The following is a 7779-nucleotide window of genomic DNA, read 5'->3' on the forward strand; positions in this document are numbered from 1 at the left end:
TGGACGACTTCCTCCTTGAGGCAGAATCCCTGGCAGGCCTAAATTCACATTTAGAAGTTACACTAGCTTTACTGCAGAAACTGGGCTGGCTCATCAACACGCAGAAATCCAGCCTAGAACCTGAGCTTAGGAAGAAATTTTTAGGGGTCATGCTGGATTCCCACCTCCAGTGCTTTTCCCTGCCCCTTTCCAAAAGGCAACATATTTTACACAAACCTGTGTAATCCTCTACAAGGGCCCACGGGTCTCTATTAGAGAGGCCATGAGAGTCTTGGACCTTATGACCTCCTGCATCGGTATTGTACCTTGGGCCCAATTCCATAGCAGAGAACTGCAAGCCTTTATCCTCAAAAAGTGGGATAAGACCGAGGCTTCATTAAGGCCGCCTGCAGACGAGCGGAAATCCGGCCGCGGGATTTCCGCCGCTGAAAGTGCATAGAAGTGCATTACAATACGCACTCCTATGCAGACGGCCGCGGTTTGGCCGCGCGAAATCTCGCGTGGCAAACAAACCGCGGCATGTTCTAATTTCCTGCGGGGCACGCACTCACCTGGCCGCCGGCTCCGGTCTGCGCATGCGCCGGCTGCGCGGCAGCCGGCACATCAAAGAGCCGGGGCCGCCAGGCGCGGGTGAGTACGCGCTCGTCCCTGCAGCCTCTGGGGTCGGATCGCGCGGCGAGATTTCTCGCTGCCGGATTTGACCCGCTCGTCTGCAGGCGGCCTAAATTAGATAATCTCCAAATCGCCTAAGGTCAAGGACTCCCTTCGTTGGTGGATGTCGATAGATAACCTTGCCAGAGCCACTGAGGGGAATCAAGATGCTTTGGTCGTTATTACGACTGACGTCATCTCCACGGGCTAGGTGGCCCACCTGCATGAGAAGTATATACAGGGGACTTGGGGTCCTCACGAAGTAACCCAGAACTCTGACTTTAAAGAATTACACACTGTCTGGGAATCTCTACGCAACTTTAATACAGAGATAACCTGTTAAAATCTTCTCAGATAATGGAACCGTGGTATCGCTTATTCGCCACAAGGGTTCCACCAAGAATCCTCACCTTCAGCAGTTGGCAGTGAAGATCTTACGCTGGGCGGCACAACTGACTTAATTTCCACCCTCACTTATAAAGTAGCCCTGTTAGTAGCAATTACATCAGCTAGACGAGTGGGGGAGATACAGGCCCTCTCCCATAAGGCTCCCTATATGATGATCCATCCCAACAAAATAATATTTACGCTAGATCCCTTCTTTCAACCAAAGGTCCTAACTGACTTCCACAGGGACAATCAATAACTCTCCCTTCCTTCTGTCAAGACCCCCGGAATGAGAAGGAACAGAAGTTCCATAATTTGGATGTGAGGAGGGCAGTATTAGCATACCTTCAGGAATTCTGATAAGCCGGTTCTAAGGACATGATTGCCCGATGGGTCAGATGAGCCATTCAGGAGGCCTACAAATCCCAGTGCGTTTTTTCCCCCTGAAGGACTGAAAGCCCACTCCACCAGTGCCATAGCTGGCTCCTGGGCAGAAAAAGCTCATGCCACCACTGACCAAATTTGCAGAGCCACCACATGGTGCAACAACCACACTTTCGTGAAACACTGTAGACTAGATCTGGAGGCCGGTCGAGATATGCCTACTGAAGGAAGGTGTTACAGGCTGTAGTCCAACCCCAAGCTCTCCTTTTGATCTGGTATTCCTCCAATGTATGCTGTCATGATGACGAGGGGAACATAAGAATTTAGTTTACCGTTAATTCCCCTTCTTGAAGTCATCATGACAGCATATGGGCTTTCCCTCCCTGCCTGTATAGTTCCAGATCTCCTCACGTGAAACTGACCTGTTTTTGTGATTTTCTGTTGCAGGAGTGGTGAGCACAATAAAGAACACTTCCTTGTTAAGGACATAGCCACTGTAGTTATTTGGGGCGCAGTGGTGATCAGGTGGGGGGAGGTGCTTTTATGCTTTTCTGCTTCCTGTCCCTACAAGAGTCCAAGACTTCAAGAAGGGAAATTAATGGTACATGTTTAGTATCGCTGCGTCCGTAAAAGTCTGATCTATCAAAGCAATGCATTATTTACTCCGCATGATGAATGTCATGCCAAAAAAAATGTAAAACTGCCAGAAATGCGCTTTTTTTGGTCATTCTGTCTCCAAGAAAAAATCCACTAAAAAGTGATCAAAAAGTCATATGTATTCCAAAATGGGACTAATGCAAACTACGGGACATCTCCCAAGAAATGAGCCCTCGCACAACTGTGTGGAGGGAAAAATAAGTTATTGTGCGCAGAAAATATTTAAACAAAAATTAAATGTCTTTGCAAAAAAATAAAAGTAGTACAACAACAAGAAAAAATCTACATACGCTTAGTATCGTAGTAATCATACTGACCCATAGATTAAAGTTATCAGGTCATTTTTGTTGCAGTTTGTGCGCCGTAGAAACAAGACGCACCGAAAGATGGTGGAATGTCGTTTTTTTTTCATTCTACTCCACTTCGAACTTTTTAAAAGTTTTTCAGTACCTTTATATGTACATTAAATAGTACCGTTGAAAAATACAACTCGTCCTGCAAAAAACAAGCCCTCATACAGCGACGTCGATGGATAAATAAAGGGGTTACGATTTTTTAAAACGGAAAAAAAAAATGCTTTATCCTCAAGGGGTTAAATAACTTAAAAATTAGACGTGCTGCTATTATTCAGTGTTACCAGTGTAATCAGGTTTTGATTTTACAGAAAAATATCAATCGCTTTCTGTTACGAAAATTTTTACAAAATTTGTAGCGCAGTGTAATTTTTCGGATATAGCGGGCCCTTTGACTGACTTGACAAAACATTCAAGGTTTATAAAATGGAGTCCGGAGGCTGAAACTGCCTAAACCGGTACTGAAGACTTTAGTGCAAATGGAAGCCTCCAGCATCGGACTGGGAGCCATCTTATCCCAAGGCAGTGATGGGGCTGTCTTATCCCAAGCCAATGATGGGGCCGTCTTATCCCAAGCCAATGATGGGGCCGTCTTATCCCAAGCCAATGATGGGGCCGTCTTATCCCAAGCCAATGATGGGGCCGCCTTATCCCAAGCCAGCGATGGGGCCGCCTTATCCCAAGCCAGCGATGGGGCCGCCTTATCCCAAGCCAGCGATGGGGCCGCCTTATCCCAAGCCAGCGATGGGGCCGCCTTATCCCAAGCCAGCGATGGGGCCGCCTTATCCCAAGCCAGCGATGGGGCCGCCTTATCCCAAGCCAGCGATGGGGCCGCCTTATCCCAAGGCAGCGATGGGGCCGCCTTATCCCAAGCCGGTGATGGGGCCGCCTTATCCCAAGCCGGTGATGGGGCCGCCTTATCCCAAGCCGGTGATGGGGCCGCCTTATCCCAAGCCGGTGATGGGGCCGCCTTATCCCAAGCCGGTGACGGGGCCGCCTTATCCCAAGCCGGCGACGGGGCCGGTTCATCCCAAGCCGGCGACGGGGCCGGTTCATCCCAAGCCGGCGACGGGGCCGCCTCATCCCAAGCCGGCGACGGAGCAGAGCACACAGTAAACTAAACAGACACGAGACGAATTACGCCATTATGGAGAAAGACTGCCTAACTATTAAATGGTCTCTCGCGGCCTTGAATTATCATCTGTTGGGCAGATAAAGTAAGCGGATTACAGATCATGCGTTTCTACGTGGATGTGCAAAAATAATGAAAATAACAGTCGTGTAACGAGGTGGTTCTTAGCTCTTCAACCTTCTCGGTGAAATACGGACCCGGAAGGTCGCAAGGGAACGTAGATGTCCTGTCTCGAGCCTAGGAGTGTGCTGTGGTAAGTGCTCACTCCGACTGACCTGAGCAGAGGGAGGGAAGTGTGACAGGATGATAGGAGTGGTAGTGGATGGGAGTTACATTTCTCCCAGACTCCTATCATCCTGTCAGGCAGCAGGTAATAGGCTCCCCTGCTAGCTAACTAATTAGTTGGTGCAGTAATGGATGTAAAAGGGCAGAAGAACCCTAGAAGTCTATGGGAGGCGCGCAATATGCTGAGCAGTCCAGTGAAAAAGAGATGGATACATGCGAGATACATTACAGAATGGTTAGATATGAGAGAGAGATTGACAGGTAGACATGAGATAAATAAATCGGGGGGGGGGGGGGTGCACACGTGAACAGGTCCTGCGTGTGCAGAAAGCAACGCACTATGCACTAATATGTATGCAAATTAACATTGTTCACTGCCCAAACGCGTTGTGCTGATGTGAGCGGATTTGCACACGTTTGAAGAAGCCCTTAAAGGCAGACAGGCAGACCTTTTATTTGCATCTTTACATGAAGCTACTAATGTCTGTATTGCTGCAACTCAACCCAAGGAGAAATAAGCGTCATCTTGAGTTTGGGAGACGCCTTGTTCAGCCCGCTTGCATTAAAGGTGTGACCTGTGATGTATATTCTGGGCGATCCCAAGCTAATCTCCACAATGTGTGTGTAATATATATATATATTGATTTATATGTATGCTTGTATATATCTATGGTGCTATATAGGCATTATATTTCATTTTAACAATTTTTTTTGTCCTTTTTTATTTCTTTTAAACCTATTTTTTATTTTCCTTGTCAAAATGTTTTTTGTTTTTTTTTAAGCTTTAAAAATTACACAATTACGCAACTACCATGAATGTCACAATTAGCCTCTGTGCGAGAGCATTCAGGAGCCTGTATCCTCTGGGGGTGCTCAAGCTGTCAAGTATGTTCATCTCAGCATCTCTGAAGCTCTGACCTCAGGGGTGATCAAGCAGAGACTTGCAACACTCCAGTTTTAGGATCACCAAGTCTATGGCCTTGATGGTGCTCAGGCTGTTATGTATGACATCTCAGTGTGGGCATCCCCAAAGCTGTGGCCTCAGGGGTGCTCAGGATATCATATATGGTGTCTCAGTCTGAGCATTCCCAAGGCTGCGGCTGCTGCCTCGGTAGTGCCCAGGCTGTCATCTATGACATCACACTGTGGGCATCCCCAAGGCTATGGCTGCTGCCTCGGTAGTGGCCATGCTGTCGCGTATGACCTCACAGTGTAGGCATCCCCAGGACTACAGCTGCTGCCTCTGTAGTGCCCAGGCTGTCATCTATGACATCACACTGTGGTGGCCATGCTGTCGCATATGACATCACAGTGTAGGCATCCCCAGACCTACAGCCTCTGGGTGCTCAGGCAGAGACTTACGGCACACAAGAATGAACAATCCCGTAGGCTAGGGGTGCTCGGACTGCAACGTACACCCTGTCAGCGAGAGCCCCCCCTTGACAGATGCCTTGGGTGTGCTCATGTGTTCATGTACGCCATCTTGGCGCTGTGATGTAAAACTTGTTCAGATTCTTAGGATATCAAGTTCAAGAAAGTTTACATAAACTCTGCAGCTTGTTGTAAGAAATAAGATGTTGTTGAGGAGTGTCACCCATCCCTGATTTCTAGAGGATTGCTTAGTTACTACTGCCCTTTTGTATACTTGCCTCTCCTTCCTCAGCCCGCCAATCTGCAGCTGACAGTCTACAAAGGGGCCGGTGCCAACTTCCAGGAAGATAGCCCGGCAGATGATTGGTGACCACTGAGGCCAATCGGAGACCGTAACATTTGCCTACTCACAGCATCAACGATTGCATTCCTGGGCACCATGTTTGATTCGACGCAGTAGTCACCTGCCCTCCACCTGGAAACGAGCAACGAACCCTTTGTAGATTAGGAGTTGCGCTTTGGGGGGCCAAGAAGAGGCAACTATGCAATTTATTTTAGGCCGGGCACAGTTTTTCATTCTAATGACAAAACCTCATTAACAGTGCGTGGTGCTAATTGTCACATTACAGAACTGAAATCCTAATGTTGCCCCCTTGTTCTGACAACTGATGCTCCTAAGCAACACCTCTGCCCTCCCGATGAAATAATTATTTAACATCTTCGCAGCAAATCCATCAGTTCCCTAAAACCAGCAACTCGTATCTGGCATTCGGTTCCTCTCAGTTTTAGCATAGTATGTAATATTAAATTATAGGTGATGTTATTACATGGCTCTCAAGATCTTCTGTCTAGAATACGTGAGGAAATAAATGGGGGAAACCGACTGAATCCATGGTGTTTTCAAAATGACCCCCAATGGGGCGAGGGGGAAGGAAGACTACAAGCCTTCCTTCTGTGTCTTCCACGGGAAGTGAACACCAACTGGTGTGAATGTGGACACTGTTGGGTAATGCCGGGTTTCGAGGAGAGCTTGTGTTGCCACGAATACGCATTGATGGAGCGCTCTCTAGCAGGGTTGTGTGTTACCGAAAATTAAATGATTGCCAAAGTTTCTCGTGAAGATTTTTTTTTTTAATGAAATTGATGGCATTCGATGGCAGAATTCACAACGTCAACCTCTACGGCATGAAAATAGGTAAGATTACTTTTGATACTTTGACAGTATTGAATTTTAGTTTACGCAGTAACGTTGTGCATGATATTTGTGCCGTGTGCACAGCAAGAAATATGTGAGTAAAAGACGCAGTATAGTTAAATTGTACTAACTGGGTCCCAGACGCTGAGCATGCAGCTTTGTCATAATTAACCTTTGTAATCACATATAATGTAGACTTTGAATTGTTTAACCTTGTGGGATACGTGGAGGTTGTTAAACTATATAACTCTTCTTCGATATATTGTGTGTGATTTTATATAAAACAACATTATCAAACGGTTTGCAACATCACTACAATGTGTATAGTGCGTACGTTGCCCCAAGAGACCCAAAGTTCCCGTACAAAGGATAAGTCCAAGGAAATTTTTTAAGACAAAATTTCATATGTTGATCTTTAATTGGAACTGAGCCCGATGTAGGGAGGTAAAGCAAATCCACACAGGCTGTTTAATGCATTATTACTGTCCATCTCTTGGAATAAACTGCTACCCTTCTCCATCTTCGTACACAGATGTCTATGTCTCCTGGCCTACAGAAGAGCCACAAATCTTGTCTATGGGACCCTTGGCAGCGGTCGTAGGGTGCCGATCCCTTCTTGTGCAGTTTCTGAAGTAAGGGACACTTTCCCAGAAGCTGAAGGAGGTGATATAGGATTCATGTAGGATACAGAAGAGGCCTCCTATTGACTTCCTACAAATGTCAACTTTAGGTTGAAGAGGACCATCTCAGTTTTGTGCAGGCGGCTCATCTATTGTTCTGAAGGACATGAGCGTGGAAGATCTGACTTTTTCCTCTTTTTCTTTATAGTTCTTATTGTGTACTTGCTTTTCTAGTTGTAATGTTTAAGGTGTTTTAATATAATCTAAAAGTGTTAACTGTCTGGGTCTGTGTAAACCCTCTTATTACACAATAGTAACTTCTCTTAAGCAAACTAGAGATCAGCTGAGCAGCTGCATTCGCCCTGGCGCTGACGCTCGGTGTGTACGTTCCGCTGAAGTCAGGTCTGTGGATTGGTCAATCTGAGACCACATTATCACTATTGTAAATGTGTTCTGTGACTTGTGTGCTATGAAGCTCGTGTTCTTGCAACTCAATCAGGGGTCACCTAAGGCTTCTTTCACACAGGCGACATCGCATCGGTGTTCTTAGCGATATCGCTGCATTTTCTTGCGGCGATATTGTGATTTTGTGTGTGTGATTTTTGAGGTGCTTGAAGAATAAACCCTACCCTAAAAATAAGCCCTAGCTGCTTAAAAAAAAAATAAAATATATATATATAATATCTAACAGCTGCTGTCTGCTCTGCCACACATCATCTCTGCAGGTCCCTGGTTTGAAAAACT

This window comes from Eleutherodactylus coqui, chromosome 10 (assembly GCF_035609145.1).
Source record: "Eleutherodactylus coqui strain aEleCoq1 chromosome 10, aEleCoq1.hap1, whole genome shotgun sequence".
NCBI classification, from domain to species: domain Eukaryota; kingdom Metazoa; phylum Chordata; class Amphibia; order Anura; family Eleutherodactylidae; genus Eleutherodactylus; species Eleutherodactylus coqui.